At 45.0% G+C, this 17,694-nt stretch overlaps 1 long non-coding RNA gene across 1 annotated transcript in view; it reads right to left on the minus strand.

Moving 5' to 3' along the window:
• Window positions 1-17,694, minus strand: part of LOC129059445 (uncharacterized) — a 62,690-nt gene that overhangs the window by 638 nt on the left and 44,358 nt on the right. Inside the window, exon 2 of the long non-coding RNA XR_008525347.2 lies at window positions 516-553. This is a non-coding gene — a long non-coding RNA (uncharacterized LOC129059445). The remainder of the gene's footprint in view (window positions 1-515; window positions 554-17,694) is intronic.

Here is a 17,694-nt window from a genome sequence, read left to right on the forward strand (position 1 = left end):
CCATGTAGGCTGTGCTGAGCTTTCTATAGCTGTTGTGTAGAAATTGGGAGAAAAATGAAACCATGAGGACCAATTAGGAGACCATGAGGACCAATTAGGAGACCATGAGGACCAATTAGGAGACTACTACAGTAAATATGCAACAAATATTTACTTATTGAGCATTTACTATGTGCCAGAACTATGCTAGAGGCTAAGGATATAATGGTGAATAAGATGTGGGTTCCTATCCTCAGGATACTGATGACGAGGGCGCAACACAGATAAGTACATTGGCAATTGCAGATCAGAATGGGTAAAATAATAAGAATAAGGTTAAGTACAAGGTGTTATAGGAGTACAGAGGAGGGTCACCTAACCCAGTCTCAGGTTAAGGATTGCTTCCTGGAGGAGGTGTCATCTAGGCTGAACTTAAAGGACCTCAGGAGTTAGCCAGGTAAAGGGCTGGAGAAGCGCATCCCAGGCACATGAGAGGGTATAGAGCAGAGAGAGAACTTGGTTATTTGAGGACCTACCTGTAGTTCAGCCTGGCTGGATCTTAGAGGTTTATATCCTGTTAAAAAAGAGATCGGTCTAAGTTTATTTTATTCTTTTTTTTTTTTTTGAGACAGAGTTTCGCTCTTGTCACCCAGGCTGGAGAGCAACGGTGTAATTTTGGCTCCCTGTAACCTCCTCCGCCTCCTGAGTTCAAGTGATTCTCCTGCCTCAGCCTCCCAGATAACTGGGATTACAGGCACCCACCACCACGCCCAGCTAATTTTTGTATTTTTAGTAGAGACAGGGTGTTGCCATGTTGGCCAGGCTGGTCTCGAACTCCTGATCTCAGGTGATCTGCCTGCCTTGGCCTCCCAAAGTGCTGGGATTACATGCGTGAGCCACTGCACCTGGCCATCCACCATGCCTGGCCTATTTTATTCTTATAAGCCTCTTAAATTTGCATAGGAAATGCATTCAAAGGTTTTTCAGCAGCGGAATGGCATGGTTCATGGTTGGGCCTGCCCAACTCTCACCTGCCTTTCTCCCTAATCTCCAGTTAGTCTTAACAATCAACTGCTGAGCTGAAACTTTGAACCTGATACTATACTCGGTATTGATAAAAAAGAGAGCATATTGGTCCTACTGAGTAGCTAGGACTACAGGTGTGCACCACCATGTCCGGCTAATTTTTGTATTTTTAGTAGAGACGGTTTCACCATGTTGGCCAGACTGGTCTCAAACTCCTGACTTCAAATGATCCGCCTGCCTTGGCCTTCCAGAGTGCTGGGATTTCAGGTGTGAGCTACCGTGCCCACTTCCTACCTAGGTGAAAAGGAACAAACGAGGGAAAAATCAAGATGTTTTTAGTCTCTGAGTATCGGAAAAGGACTACCCGAAAAACTGCCTGAGACCACCTACATCCTATCATCAGTGAGGCCACAGCCTAGGGGTAGAGTGTAGTAAAGAGACTTGAGGCCTACTTCAAGGTTTTTTTTTTTTTTTTTTTTTTTGAGATGGAGTCTCACTCTGTCGCCCAGGCTGGAGTGCAGTGGCGCAGTCTCGGCTCACTGCAAGCTCTGCCTCCTGGGTTCATGCCATTCTCCTGCCTCAGCCTCTCAAGTAGCTGGGACTACAGGCGCCTGCCACCAAGCCCAGCTAATTTTTGTATTTTTAGTAGAGATGGGGTTTCACCGTGTTAGCCAGGATGGTCTCCATCTCCTGACCTTGTGATCTGCCCACCTCAGCCTCCCAAAGTGCTGGGATTATAGGTGTGAGCCATTGCACCCGGCCTACTTTTTTAAAATGAACTTTTGGAAAATCTAATTTTTCAAAGCTTGGGACCAATCAGTTGATTGTGTGACCCAATAAGCTGACTCACTAGGCTTGTCCCTAAACTCTAGGGAGGATGTGTATAAAATGGATACCTTATCAGCATGGTTGGTTTGCATTTCTTGGGACAGTAGTTCACTACCTGTGCCAAGCTCACTAGGGTACTTATGACTCTAAAATACTTTTTTTCTTTTTTTTGAGATGGGGTCTCACTCTATCCCCTAGGCTGGAGTGCAGTGGTACGATCTTGCCTCATGGCAACCTTGATCTCCTAGGCTCAAGTGATCCTCCCAGCTCAGCCCCTCTGAATAGCTGCAACTATAAGCACCTGCCACCATGCCCAGCTAATTTATGTATTTTTTGTAGAGACCAGGTTTTGCCAAGTTGCCCAGGCTGGTCTCAAACTCCTGGGCTCAAGCAATCCTCCCACCTCAGCCTCTTGAAGTGCTGGGTTTATAGGTGTGAGCCACTGCACCCAGCTTGAGATACTTCTTTTGACAGGACAGGCTGATCCTACTTCTGTTCATATTGCATTTACTTACTCGGAACTTGGAATCGCAGGAATAAGAAATAATGATAGCCAACATCTATATGTGTTTGGTTATTTAATTCTCACAACAGTCCTCTGACGCTGGTACTGTTATTCCCATTTTACAGCTGAGAAAATAAAAGCACAAGGAGGGGGCTGGGTGCGGTGGCTCACGCCTGTAATCCCAGCACTTTGGGAGGCCGAGGCAGACGGATCACAAGGTCAGGAGATCGAGACCATCCTGGCTTACACGGTGAAACCCCGTCTCTACTAAAAATACAAAAAATTAGCCGGGTGTGTTGGCAGGTGCCTGTATTCCCAGCTACTCCTAGTCCCAGCTACTCAGGAGGCAGGAGAATGGCGTGAACCTGGGAGGCGGAGCTTGCAGTGAGCCAAGATTGTGCCACTGCACACCAGCCTGGGCGACGGAGCCAGACTCCGTCTCAAAAATAATAATAATAATAATAATAAATAAAAAATAAAAGCACAAGGAGGTTAAGTCACTTGCAAGGTTACTGGGGATTTGAATTCAGGTAGTCTGACTCAAGAGCCCAATTTTTTTCTTTTTTTTTTTTTTGAGATGGAGTCCCACTGTGTTGTTCAGGCTGGAGTGCAGTGGTATGATATCGGATCACTGCAACCTCTGCCTCCCAGGTTCAAGCAATTCTCCTGCCTCAGCCTACCAAGTAGCTAGGACTATAGGTGTGCACCACCATGTCTGGCTAATTTTTGTATTTTTAGTAGAGACAGGGTTTCACCACATTGGCCAGGCTGGTCTCGAACTCCTGACCTCAAGTGATCCGCCTGCCTTGGCCTCCCAGAGTGCTGGGATTTCAGGTATGAGCTACCGTGCCCAGCTGAGAGCCTAAATGTTTTAAGCATTATATCAGAGGTGTGACTTACTTAGGGATTTAAAGACAAAGATTTAATCATAAACCCCTAAAATTGGCAAATTCTGGCCCCTAGTTCTGTAAAATTTGGTTTACTTATACTGACTTCAACGATTATACAGTGGTTTCAGTGTCCTACAACATAAACTTACAACTCACTAAAACAGAATTTCTTTGTACCATGTGACCTAAGTGAACGAATTTATTCTAAAACTATTTTATTTTAAATATCTATGATAAAATTTAAATTAAGCAATTGTGCTTTCTTTCTGAAAGTTTATCAAGTTTTTTTTTTTTTTTTTTTTGCGGGAGAAGGGAAATGATCCAACCTTCTGAAAAACAGCCTAAAGGAAACTTAAGTTGGAGTCTTTTCCTCTTGATAAATTTCCCTTTATAAGCAGAGACTTCTGAAATCTTTCATTCGTCTAAGAGCCCAATACCTATAATGCCTAGTAAGTAATAACTATTAGAAATCACAATTGCTAATATTTTTTAAAGAATTTAGTATATGCCTGTCTCTTTGTAAGCCTTTAAGTCTGGGAGAAAGGACAATAGTTATGCCCACTTTACAGAGAAGAAGAAACTGAGGCTCAAAAAGTTTAAATCATCTGCCCAAGTCACATATGTGGTGAACTAAAGCTTGAAATCCAGGGCTGTCTGATTTCAAAGTCCGAGCTCATAGATCCCAAATAATTGTGGAGATTTGCTCTAAGAAACACTTATTTAAATGCATGAGGTTGATTACTATAATGAGGGTGTTTCTCCCAGAATTTTGAACATGAAGTCAGACTCTTTCTTTCATCACAAACTGCTCCTCAGTTTAATCATAGATATTAGATCGAATTATGAAATGGGAAGCATTAGGGGCCATTATCCTTTTTTTATTTTTCTTTTTCATTGGTTGGGGGGAGGCGGGGCAGAGTCTCGCTCTGTCACCCAGGCTGGAGTGCAGTGGCATGAACTTGGCTCACGGCAACCTCCGCCTCCTGGGTTCAAGTGATTCTCATGCCTCACTGGGACTACAGGCATGTGCCACCATGCCTGGCTAATTTTTTGTATTTTTAGTAGAGATGGGGTTTCTCCATGTTGGCTAGGCTGGTCTTGAACTCCTCACCTCAAGTGATCTGCCCACCTTGGCCTCCCAAAATGCACAGGCGATAGCCACTGCACCTGGCCTCATTATCTTTTTTTCTTGACCAACACAAAACCCACTTGACACTTTGTTGATGTGTTACAGAGCACATCACAGTTTATGAATGCCACAGAAATAATTACCACATTGTCATTTGCAATTGTTCTTAATAGCAAATTTAAAACATCTCTGTGAAAAATGCTGGAATAGGCCTAGCGGACAAATTCTCCACTGTGTGGGGTGAGGCCATGAGAGCAGGGATATCAGTGATAATTAGGCATCAATTGCATGGCAAAACCCAAGTATCTGAGGTAGGGGTCTGCCCTGTATAACTTAAAAAGAAAGTTACAAAATAAGAGTGGTTATGGTTTTCTTGGTTTTGTTTTTGGTGATGAAAATATAAAGTATTCTCAAATAACCAGAATATCCCTTGAACACTTTCCTAGAGAGGTGGTAAAGCCACCAGTGAAAATTTCCAATTCAGATGTCACACCTTAAGACCAACTCTGGGTAGTGTAGGAACGGCTTAGGAAGTCACAGCAACCTGAAAGTTGAGGTGATGTCAGCCGGGCATGATGGCTCACACCTGTAATACCAACACTTAGGGAGGCAAAGGCAGGAAAACAGCTGGAGGCCAGGAATTTGAGAACAGCCTGGGCAACACAGTGAGACCCTGTTTCCACAAAAAGAAAACGAAAAAGAAAGACAAGTTTTGAGGTGATGTCAAAGGATGTGGCATATGCCTTAAACAAATCACCAGTATACAGTGCCGTCTGTATCCAGGGTGGGAGCGGGAGTGATCTTTCTCACATTTCTACTTAATAACTCATCTATTTTTTTCCTTTTTGTCCCTGCAACTCTGGGTTCGGTAGGTTTGAAAGTCCTATTTCCCAAGGGAGGGACGCTTCCTTCAGGGAACACAGACATGACATTGGTTCAGTAATTTGGAAGCTGAGACTTTCCACTGGTCATTTTGGACCCTTCATACTACTGAGCCAATGGCAGATAAGGAGTTTATTATACTATTGGCTAGGGTGATTAATCCTGCATGGAAATTAGGTTGCTGCTACCAACAGGGACAAGAAGACCTATGTTTATTCCCAGTGGATTCACTAGAGTACCTCTTAGTACTCCCATACCTAATAACTATCAATGTAAAACTATAGCAAAGCAATAAAGACAGGACCACTTATGGCTTGAATCCTGTGGAAATGAAGGTTTGGTTCATTCCACTGAGTAAAGAGTTTCCTCTGGTCAACATGTTGGCAAAGGGTGAGGGGAACATGGACTAGAGAGTGGAAGAAGGCAGCTATGAGGACCAACTCAGCCTCACGACCATCTCACTGTGGCAGGGTCTGTAGCTACAGTGGAGACGTGTTTTTTTTTTTGTTTTTTTTTTTGTTTTTTTTTTTTTTTTAAGATGGTGTCTTGCTCTTTTGCCCAGGCTGGAGTGCAGTGGTGCAATCTCGGCTCACTGCAACCTCCGCTTCCAGGTTCAAGCAACTCTTCTGCCCCAGCCTCCTGAGTAGCTGGGACTACAGGTGCGCACCACCTTGCCCAGCAAATTTTTATATTTTTAGTAGAGACGGGGTTTCGCCATGTTGGCCAGGCTGGTCTCAAACTCTCGACCTCAGGTGATCCGCCCACCTTGGCCTCCCAAAGGCTAGGATTACAGACGTGAGCCACCACACCCAGCCACATCTTAATTTTTTTCCGGCAATGATTACTTCCTTCCAAGACCATAGCTCCTGTCTGTGGCCCCTCTTCCAGGGCTTGGCGTGTCATTGGGTTCAAGGAAACTGCATTTCCTCCCCTTGCCTTTTTGAGCAAGCACAGTCATGGTGGCTTCCTGCTATTGCTAGCCTCTGGCTGCCTCAACCTCACATTTTGGTTCCCATAACTCTACCCATATCTCTTGAATATTCCCTTCATTAGAGTTTCTTGAATTATCTGAGTTTAGTTCAGTTTCTTGCTAAGACCCTGAATGATAGATCAATCATTTAATGGTGAATTGCAAAATTACTGAAATAAACTTGAGTTTATTATTAAAAATAAATTAATCGTGCTCGGTGTGGTGGCTCATGCCTGTAATCCCAGCACTTTGGGAGGCTGATGGGGATGGATCACCTGAGGTCAGGAGTTTGAGATCAGCCTGGCCAAAATGGTGAAACCCCATCTCTACTAAAAATACAAAAATTAGCCAGATGTGGTGGTGTGCACCTGTAGTCCCAGCTACTCGGGAGGCTGAGGCAGAAGAATTGCTTGAACCTGGGAGGCGGAGGTTGCAGTGAGCTGAGATGGCACCACTACACTCCAGCCTGGGTGACAGGGTGAGATTCCATCTCAAAAAAATAAAATAAAATAAAATAATAAAGTCATAAAACAGATTAAGAAGGATTGAGGGAGGCTGAAGTGGGAGGATTGATTTAGCCCAGGAGGTGGAGGCTGCTGAGCCATGATTGTGCCACTGTACTGGAGCCTGGGCAACAGCGTGAGACCCTGTGAACTTTGGGAGATTGAGATGGGAGGATCACTTGAGGCCAGGAGGATCACTTGAAGCCCGGCATGGTGGCATGCCTCTGTAGTCCTGAGGCAAGAGTTCAAGGTTGCAGTGAGCTATGATCATGCCACTGGGTGACAGAGCAAGACCCTCTCTCTAAAAAAATAATTTTTTTTTGAGATGGAGTCTCGTTCTGTTGCCCAGGCTGTAGTGCAGTGGTGCCATCTTGGCTTACTGCAACCTCTGCTTCCCGGGTTCAAGTGATTCTACTGCCTCAGCCTCCTGAGTAGCTGGGACTACAGTTGCACGCCACCACTCCAGGCTAATTTTTGTACTTTTAGGAGAGACGGGGTTTCACTATGTTGGTCAAGCTGGTCTCAATCTCCTGACATCGTGATCTGCCTGCCTCGGCCTCCCAAAGTGCTAGAATTACAGGCGTGAGCCACTGCACCCGGCCAAAAAAATAATTTTTTAATGTAAAAATAAAATAAAATAAATTTATTGAGCAGTTACTATGTGCAAATTAGGTATTTGGGATATAAAAATTAACGGTAGTTGCTGCCTGTCATACAAGCCAACTGGGATACAGATGTGTACATAAGCTGCACAGTATGGTAAGTACTCTCTAATAGAGTTATTAAGGTGCTATGGAACAGATTTGAAGTTTTCTCATTTATTTCACATATTGGATTTATTTAGTTTCCCCTGACCTCAAAATAGCCAATTTGGGCACATAAAATCTACGATAAACATAATTATTTTTAAAAGATTATTTTCATATTCTATCTTAGTATATTAATTTCCAGCGTAACAGAAAAAAGATTTGGAGGGACACCCACCAAAGTGTTCCCAGTTGTTACCTTTGAGAACTGAGAAGAAGAGAAAAAGCTTTATAATCACTTTACATAGTTCTACATTATTTTAATTTTTTTTCAATTTTTAATTTTAAAAAATTTGGTAAAATCCCCATGCAATTAAATATGTAGTATAAATAAAAGAAAAAAAAGGAAATAATGCTTATGGCAGACCTTGGAGGAGAGATTTGGGCCTTAAAGAATGAGTAGGATGGGCTGGACGCGGTGGCTCACGCCTGTAATCCCGGCACTTTGGGAGGCCGAGGCTGGCGGATCACGAGTTCAGGAGACAGAGACCATCCTGGCTAACACGGTGAAACCCCGTCTCTACTAAAAAATATAAAAAATTAGCCGGGCGTGGTGGCGGGCACCTGTAGTCCCAGCTACTCGGGAGGCTGAGGCAGGAGAATGGTGTGAACCCGGGAGGTGGAGCTTGCAGTGAGCCAAGGTCGCGCCACTGCACTCCAACCTGGGCCACAGAGTGAGACTCCGTTTAAAAAAAAACACAAAAAACAAACAAAAAAAAACGAGTAGAAGGGCCAGGTGCCAGGTGTGGTGGCTCATGCCTATAATCCCAGTACTGTGGGAGGCCGAGGTGGGCAGATCATCTGAGGTCAGGAGTTCAAGACCACCCTGGCTAACATGGTGAGACTCCATCTCTACTAAAAATGCAAAATTAGCCGGGTGTGGTGGCGGGTGCCTGTAATCCCAGCTACTCGGGAGGCTGAGGCAGGAGAATTGCTTGAACCCAGGAGGCAGAGGTTGCATGCAGTAAGCTGACATTGTGCCACTGCACTCCAGCCTGGGGGAGACTGTGTCTGAAAAAAAAAAAAAAATAGATTTTTTTTGTGAGGCTAAGGCGGGCTGATTGCTTGAGCCCAAGAGTTCTGAGACCAGTCTGGCCAACATGGCGAAACCCCATCTCTACAAAAAATACAAAAATTAGCTGGGCATGGTGGCATGCACCTGGAATCCCAGCTACTTGGGAAGCTGAGGCAGGAGAATCGCTTGAGCTGGGAGGTAGAGGTTGCGGTGAGCCGAGGTCATACCATTGCACTCCAAACCTGGGCGACAGGAGTGAAACCCTGTCTGAAAAAAAAAAAAAAAGAATGAGTAGGAGGAATACATGAGTTAGAGAAAGAGGAGAGGATAAAACATGATTACAGAATATCTTATTCTTTTTTTAGATTGCTGCTGTCATACCTCCTTCACGGCTGCCCCTGTAGTTTGTTGACAGAATTTTTTTTAGGAAACAAATCTGTATTGAGTCCCTGCTCTATGCTAGTGTAATAGATAACAAGGCAGTGCAGGTCATAGTTCCTGCTCTCAAAGCATGCACAGTCCCATGGGGAGTTAAGACATCTCAGAACAGTTAGAGACAGCTCATGGTTAAGTGCCAATGGGTTTGGCCCATGAAAGAGCAGAGAAAGCTGAGTACATTGCCAAGGTTTGAGCCTGGGAGCCTTGGAACACTGGTAGCATTTATAAAAATGGCAAGTTGGAAAAAGCAAGTGGTTTGGGAAGCAGATATACCTATAGTGAAATATCACAGTCTATATAAATTACTATTTGGCTATGCAAATGAGCAAGGCTGCAAAAATAATGTTTAGACTGCAGGGTGCCAGGAACTATAATAATTCCTACCTTTCTAGGTTGTATGCCAAGCATTGCGCCATGTTGTTTGCTTATATTATCATTTAATCTTCACCACTTTATAAGGCCTTTATGACCCCTATATTTTGGATGAGAAAAATGAGACTTGGAGAAGGTGGGTTACAACCAGTGGGAAAGTGACAGATTAGGATTTGAACACAAGTCTGTTCAACTCCAAACCACTGTGCTGTGTCATCCAGGAGGATGTGGGAGAGACCATCTCTGCCTTCAGGTATACGTTGAAGGCACAGGCAGGTGATCCAGCAGGCACTGACCAGTTCCTCAGACAGTCAGCTCTTCACCACCACCACCTCTACACCCCCAACACCATCAAAGGGAACTCAGAGGAAGTGACCACTGTTGACCAAAGTGGTCAGGGAAGGCTTCAGGAAGGAGTTGAGTTTTGAGCCAGGCCTGGAAGGATGGATGAAATTTGAATAGGAGAGGAAATGGAGGGAAGACACTACAAGCAGAGAAGGATACAAATGCAAAGGAGAGGAGATGGACATGGTGGATAAGGGATGAACAGAATGGAGGGTCTGGATTGGGGCCAAATGGAAAGTCAACTTTAGAAAATCTAGGTATGGAAGGCCTTGAATGCTCTTGAATCTACTGTAGGAAGGAAAAAGCCTTAATAGGATTTTGAATAGAGATGAAAGGGTAGTAGAAAAAGAATATCTGATGGTGAGCTTCAAGTGATATTTTTGGGGAGGTTGCGATACTCAGAATGGATGGGAACTGGATGTTTAAACTAGATCAGGCCTGAGTTGATATTGGCAAGAGGGAAAATGGAAAAGAAGGAGATGGATATGAAAAATATTTTGAAGGAAAAAACAGATGGCAATTGACTGGATTCAGAAAGAGAGGAAAGAAAAAAGAGAAGGATCTGGGATTTTATGTCGGGGTGGCCAGGAGAATAATGATACCTTTGAGATCAGGAGGAATGGCAGGTTGAGCTTGGTTTTGGTGACCACATAGTCTTTCTTTTGGGGAGAACAGGTAGAATGTGGGGGCCACAGGACTGGAATAAGCCAGGGAAGCTGAAGATACTGTGAAGAAGGGAGGGGAGAGAGAGAGAGAGAGAGAGAGACAGAGAGAGAGAAGCAAAGATTGGGGTATTGGAGTCAAGAAAACCAAGGGGGAGGAGGTCTCAGAGGTGGCCACCAGGGTCAAATAGTAGAGATGACAAGAAGAATCAGGACAGGAAAGAGACCACTGGCTTTGAAAAAAATCAATATGCTCCTCCTCAGTAAATCACTTTGAGGAGACTGTCATCTCTCTGTAAAAACTACCAAATGAAAAAGGTGAAGGATGCCGGAAAGAGGATGATGATTCGGTACCCACAGCAGCTAATATTTCCTGAGCATCTTCTGCATGCTTGGGCTCTGGTAATAACGGGACTTTATCCTGTTGACAAGGTAGGTGTTATCGATACCTTTCTACAGAGGGAGACTGAAACCTAAAGAAATTAATTAACTCTCCCAAGGCCACATAAGGCAGAAATAATGAAAACAGGATTTCACACCAGGTCTGCATGGTCGTAAAGTCCCCACCATACACCATCTCTCCTCAGTGTCCATACTGCAGTGTGCACTGACGGCTCCATAATAATAATATGGGCGGGGCATGGTGGCTCACACCTGTAATCCCAGCACTTTGGGAGGCCGAGGGGGGCAGATCACGAGGTCAGGAGATCGAGACCATCCTGGCCAACATGGTGAAATCCTGTCTCTACTAAAAATACAAAAATTAGCTGGGTGTGGTGGTGTGTGCCTGTAATTTCAGCTACTCAGGAGGCTGACGCAGGAAAATTGCTTGAACCAAGGAGGCAGAGGTTGCAGTGAGCCGACATCACGCCACTGCACTCCAGCCTGGTGACAGAGCGAGACTCCGTCTCAAAAAAAAAAGCCCGGGCACGGTGGTTCAAGCCTGTAATCCCAGCACTTTGGGAGGCTGAGGGGGGCGGATCACGAGGTCAGGAGATTGAGATCATCCTGGCTAACACGGTGAAACCTCGTCTCTACTAAAAATACAAAAAAAAAAAAAAAAAAAAAAAAAAAAAAAAAAAAAAAATTAGCCAGGCATGGTGGCGGGCGCCTGTAGTCTCAGCTACTCTGGAGGCTGAGGCAGGAGAATGGTGTGAACCTGGGAGACAGAGCTTGCAGTGAGCCGAGATTGCGCCACTGCACACCAGCCTGGAAGACAGAGCGAGACTCTGTCTTAAAATAAATAAATAAATAAAATAAAATAAAAAATAAAATAGTAATAATAATATGGACAGTGACCGTTTAGTGAGCACTTCCTGAGCACCATGCTGCACTAGTTTACATATATTAACTTCATTCTCATGGCAGCCCTTTGAGGTGGGCATTATTAATCACATTTTGCAGATGAGGAAATTGAAGCTCAGACAGGTTAAGTGACACCATCGAAGTCACATAGCCAGAAAGTTGTTGCAGTGGGCTATGTATGAAGCTATGGGTTTCTATTGCCTCCTCAGAACTTTTTTTTTTTTTTTAGAATGAAATTCTTGCTTGCTCCAGGCTGGAGTGCAGTGGTGTGATCATAGCTCACTGCAGCCTTGACCTCCTCGGCTCAAGCTATCCTCTCACCTCGGCCCCCAAGTAGCTGGGACCACAGGCGTGTGCCACCACACCTGTCTAATTTTTTTTTTTTTTTTTTTTTTTTTTTTTTTGTAGAGATAGGGTCTTGCTTTGTTACCCAGGCTGGTCTCAAACTCCTGTGCTAAAGCGACTCCCCCGCCTTAGCCTGCCAAAGTGCTGGGATTACAGGTGTGAGCCACTGCGCCTGGCCCTCCCCAGAATTTCTTACAGGAAATTTCTACTCGGGATCCAGTAGGTGACCAGCTAGTGCTCTGAAGCTTTGTATGCCATTAATTGCTTAACGTCAGTATCACATGCGCTCTGGGTGATTCTCGGTGGCTCCAATGCTGAATGTGTGGTGGTTGACTCTACCGCATCAGTATCACTCAAGACTGCTCTATCGAGTTACAATGCTTCCTCTTTGTCAGGGTTCTGGCTTCCCCCAGGGCTTGAGGACAGTATGTGGCTTTTGAACTTGCTTTTCATCAGGGATGGAGAAAGCATGCGAGTTCACCCACTGCCTCAATTGTTAGAAGTGTCTGGGCAGAATCAGGCACATGTGGCTGGCTGATGTCTCTCCCTGGTAGTTCCAGGGGCCAGCCTTGCCTTCCTGTCTGAACTCGGCAGGGACAGGCTGGCTGAGTTGACAGAGGCATCTGCCTGGCAGTCGGGGGCCTGTGAGAATAGCTCTAGTTCTCACTCAGCAGCCTGAGTTCTGGCCTGGGCAAGACCTAGTGAAGGCACACGTTAGTCACAGCAGCCTGGGTGGGGAGGGGGCAGGCATGGGGAGTTCCCTGTGGAGTTCTAGGCAGAAGTAAGAGAAGAGCTCAGCTAACACTGTGTGACTGTTAGGGCAGAGTGAGGAGGGGCGTTAGGCCAAGTGCCTCTCTTCCCCTTGGTCGTTAGTTGAGAGCCTCAGGGAAAACGCCAGCCTTCCTGATCTGATCTAATTTCCAGCCCCCCTGCTGTATGACAGAATGATTCTATCTGCACATGGTCAGCAGCAGATTTTCCTCAAGGTGAAAGCAATTAGGGCTTCATTCCCTCCTCCCCCAACTGCTAGAAATAAAAGGAAGATGGAAGAGAAGCTTCTGCCAAGGTCAGCCAGAATGCTCAGGCCTGTTCCTGTAATTGGCTCTGCCACCTGCTCACACCTCTCACAAGTTGTTGTGGTCTCAGGCATTTTGGTGTCCCCCAGGGCTGAGGCAGTGAAGACAGCAGGAGCTGCTGCTTTTACACTCTCTCCAGGACAAGAAAGAGGGCATCTTCACCCTGCCCTGGGTAGGGAATGTGCAGGAACAGTGTGAGCCAGGCCTGGGCGGCACACACAGATGGAGCTGAGCTGTTCTCTCCCTTCTCTGGAAGAATCAAAACCCAGGCAAGAGAAAAGTCATTGGAAGGTGGGAGAACTCATTCATTTGGTCAACTGCTAAGCCAAGCACTTTGCTAGGCATTCCTGGTCCCTGTAGTCTTAGAGCCAAGGGGAACAGAGTGGGTGTAGGAGGTGGAGGGGTGGGGAAGTCAACGGGCAGGCGATTCCAAAGGTACTGAATGTCACAAAGGAGAACAGCAGAATACCACGGGAACCTGACCTACAATAGAAGATTAGGTTCTTGGCTTTTTTTTTTCCTTAATTTTTAAATGTATTGTCATAGAGATGAGGTTTCACTGTGTTGCCCAGGCTGGTCTTGAACTCCTGGGCTCAAGCAATCCTCTCTTCTTGGCTTCCCAAAGTACTGAGATTACAGGTGTGAGTGACCAACCACATCCAGCCTTTTTGTTTGTTTGTTTGTTTTAGAGAAAGGGTCTTGCTTTGTTGTCCAGGCTGAAGTGCAGTAGCATGAACAGGGCTCACTGCAGCTTTAACCTCCTGGGCTGTAAGTGATCCTCCTGCCTCATCCTCTAGAGTAGTTGGGACTACAGACATGCTCCACCATGCCTGGCTAATTTTTAAATATTTCAGAGAGACAGGGGTCTCACCATGTTGCCCAGGCTGGTCTTGGCCTCAAGCAATCCTCCTGCCTTGCCTCCCAAAGTGCTGGAATTTCAGGCGTGAGCCACTGCACCAAGCCTACCCCATTTTTAAGAGTCTCAGGCTGGGTAAGGTGGCTCATGCCTGTAATCCCAGCACTTTGCAGTGTAGTGGCTAGTATCTACAAAAAAAAGTTTTTAAAAAATGAGCTGGGCTTGGTGTGGTACACCCGTGTTTCCAGCTACTTGGGAGGCTGAGGCAGGAGGATCACTTACAGCCCAGGAGGTTGAGGCTGCAGTGAGCTGTGTTGGTGCCACTGCACTCCAGCCTGGGTAACAGAGCAAGATCCTGTCTCAAAAACAGATAAATAAAATAAACAAATAGAGATAAAATCTCATGGTAAAATATTTAAAAATAAAGGATAAAAATTGAAAACAGAAGCTCCAAATTACTCCCCACCATCCTCCCTGGTGGTAACAGCTGTTAACAGAGTGTTATGTACTTTTCTGGGGGACTTTCCAAATGTATCCAAGTGTAAGTACATATACAGGGCCCTCCTCTTTAAAAACAGGGTTGTTACTACGCTCCTATCCAGCTGGTGACTTCCCCTGCCTCCACTTCACAATACAGCCAGGGCATTTTTTCCATGTTAGTAGAGAGAGCTTCACCTCATTCTTTTTGGTGGCTGTGTGGTATGAGGAAGTGATTTTTGAAGGGTAAAACCTGAAGAATAAGTAAGATTAGTAAGGCAAAGGGATGGTTCTCTAAAGCACTGAGCCTGGGAAAACAAAAGCAACATAGATCTCTCTAACTGTATCTCCTAATGTCTCCCTTCCTTCTGCATTTAGGCACCCCTGCTCCCTCTGCTGCCACATTTTTCTCTAATTTGCAAAACAGTTCAGCTGTCTTTGTCTTGCCCTCGCCCTGGAGAGCTTCATTCTTCATGCCAAAGCAACTTATAAAGTATTTTCCCAAACAAAAAACCCTCTACCCAGAGAAAAATTATGCCACTCCCCTAATAGACAAAAGTAGCTGCAGGCAGTTGTGGTTTAAAATAGCAATTAAGAAAAAAAAAGTCTGTTACACCATAAAGCACCTGGCAGTTCATAAATGGTGGTTATTTGTTACTAATATTATTTTACATGTGTTGATGGATGGGTTGGCTGCTGCAAGTTCCTGTCCTTCATCCTGGGGTACCCACCTCTTGCTTGGCCGCTTTTCAAGTGTAGGGATGGTTGTCTTACTTGTGTTTGTACCTCTAGCTCTCAGCACAAGGCCTAGCATAGAGCAGACACTCAGGAAGTGAGTGTCGAGTTGAACACTGAAGGGCTGGGTGTGCTGTTCCAAGCAGATACTGAGTCACAGACATTGTGGGCCTGCTGTGATCTGAGCCCCAGTATAGACGCTTTGGAACAGTAGAGAAAACAATCAAAAGAGAGGCTCTTGCCCTGGGGAACTTCATCAAGATGGGCCTCATGAAACTGTCACATCATATCACAAATTGTAAAGTATCCACAGTCCCTGGATCAGTGCTAACTTTGGTAATTTTGGCTTTGGGAAGAGGGGATAAACTTTCCTTCACCCCCACCTTTATGTATAAAATAGATATGGTAATGTGCACAAACCTTAAATGAGCAACTAGATGAATACTTTCTGATTTTTTTTTTTTTTTTGAGACGAAGTCTCGCTCTTGTTGCCCAAGCTAGAGTGCAGTGGCACAATCTCGGCTCACTGCAACCTCCACCTCCCAGGTTCAAGCGATTCTCCTGCCTCAGCCTCCCAAGTAGCTGGGATTACAGGCATCTGCCACCAAGCCCAGCTATTTTTTGTATTTTTAGTAGAGACGGGATTTCACCATGTTGGCCAGGCTGGTCTCAAACTCCTGACCTCAGGCTATCTGCCTGCCTTGGCCTCTCAAAGTACTGGGATTATAGGCCTGATCCACCATGCCTGGCCTACTTTCTGATTTTTTAAATTAAAATTTTTTTTTTTTTTTTTAGTTTTTAGAGACAGGGTCTTGCTATGTTGCCCAGGCTGGAGTATAGTGGCTATTCACAGGTGCAATCATAGCTCACTGCAGCCTCAAACTCCTTGGGTCAAGCAATCCTCTTTCCTCAGCTTCCTGAGTAGCTGGGACTACAGGCACATACCACCACACCCAGCTTGAAGTTTTACACATGTATACACCTGTATAACCATCAACCAGATCAGAATACGGATTATTTCCAGGACCCCAGAAGGTTTTCTTGGCCCCCTTTCAGACATACCCCCTGTCACAATAGAAACGATTATTTCTGACCTCTATTACCATCAGCTAACTATACCTGTTTTTGAGATTTTTCTAAATGGAATTGCATGGTGTACATTATTTTTGTTCTGGCTTCTTTCACTCAATATTATAGCTATAAAATTCATCCATGTTAGTACTTAGTACTTAGTTTTTTGTGTATGTGGTGTAGTATTCTATCAAATGAACATATAACAATGGAGACATTTGGGTTGTTTCTAGCTTTTGGCTATTCTGAATAATGCTGTTACAAACATTCTTTTACATTTGTCTTTTTGGTAGACTCAACCATTTATTTTTCTTGGCTATATATATTTGAGTGGAACTGCTAGGTCAGAAGGGATACGTATGTTTAGTTTTAGTAAATACCGCCAGTTTTCCAAAGTGGTTGTACCAGTTTACACTCCTTTCAATGGTGTATGAGAATTCCAGTTATTAATATTGTCAGTCCTTTTAATTTCAAATTTCAGCCATTCTGATAGGTGCGTAGTGGTATCTCACTGTTTTAATGTATCTACCCACATAGTAATAAGTAATAATATTTTTTGTTTTGAGACAGGGTCTCATTCTGTTGCCGAGGCTGGGGTGCAGTGGCATGATCATGGCTCATTGTAGCCTCAACCTCCCAGGCTCAAGCAATCCTCCTGCCTCAGCTCCCTGAGTAGCTGGGACTACAAGTGCATGCCAACACATCTGGCTAATTTTGAAGTTTTTTGTAGAGATGAGGTCGGGCTATGTTGCCCAGGCTGGTCTTGAACTCCTGGCCTCAAGTCATCTGCCCGCCTCGGCCTCCCAAAGTGCTGGAATTACAGGCATGAGCCATCAAGCCTGGCCAGTAATAATGTTTTTACATGCTTGTTTCTTGTGCTATTTGGCCATCTGGATGTCTTTGTTGAAGAGTCTGTTCCCCCTTGGTCCCCTCACCCAAGGATGTCTCTCCTACACTCAGTAACCATTTGATGACCTTAATTGATGGTCATTCAATGGTCATCCTTGTGCTGATTACACCCAGATCTCTGTCCAGAGATCCTGCTCCCAAATGCCATACCCACATATTCAGCTGGCTCTTTGATATCTCTAACAGGATGACCCATGTGCCCCTCAGGATCAATATCCAAACTGAAAACTTCATCTCCTCTTCAGCCCCCAATCCATTTTCCTTCCTTTCTGCTCAGGCCTACTTCAGGGCACCCAGACTGGCCCATCATCTTCATCCTCATGGACTCTGTGAATGTGTAGGCCCCAATCTCACACATTTCAAGAAATGTGGCCGGGCATGGTGGCTCACACCTGTAATCTCAGCACTTTGGGAGGCCGAGGCAGGTGGATAACTGGAGGTTAAGAGTTCGAGACTAACCTGGACAACATGGCGAAACCCTGTCTCTACTAAAAATACAAAAATTAGGCGGGGGTGGTGGCAGGCACCTGTAATCCTAGCTCCTTGGGAGGCTGAGGCAGGAGAATCCCT

This window comes from Pongo abelii, chromosome 1, assembly GCF_028885655.2.
Source record: "Pongo abelii isolate AG06213 chromosome 1, NHGRI_mPonAbe1-v2.0_pri, whole genome shotgun sequence".
Classification (NCBI taxonomy): Eukaryota; Metazoa; Chordata; class Mammalia; order Primates; family Hominidae; genus Pongo; species Pongo abelii.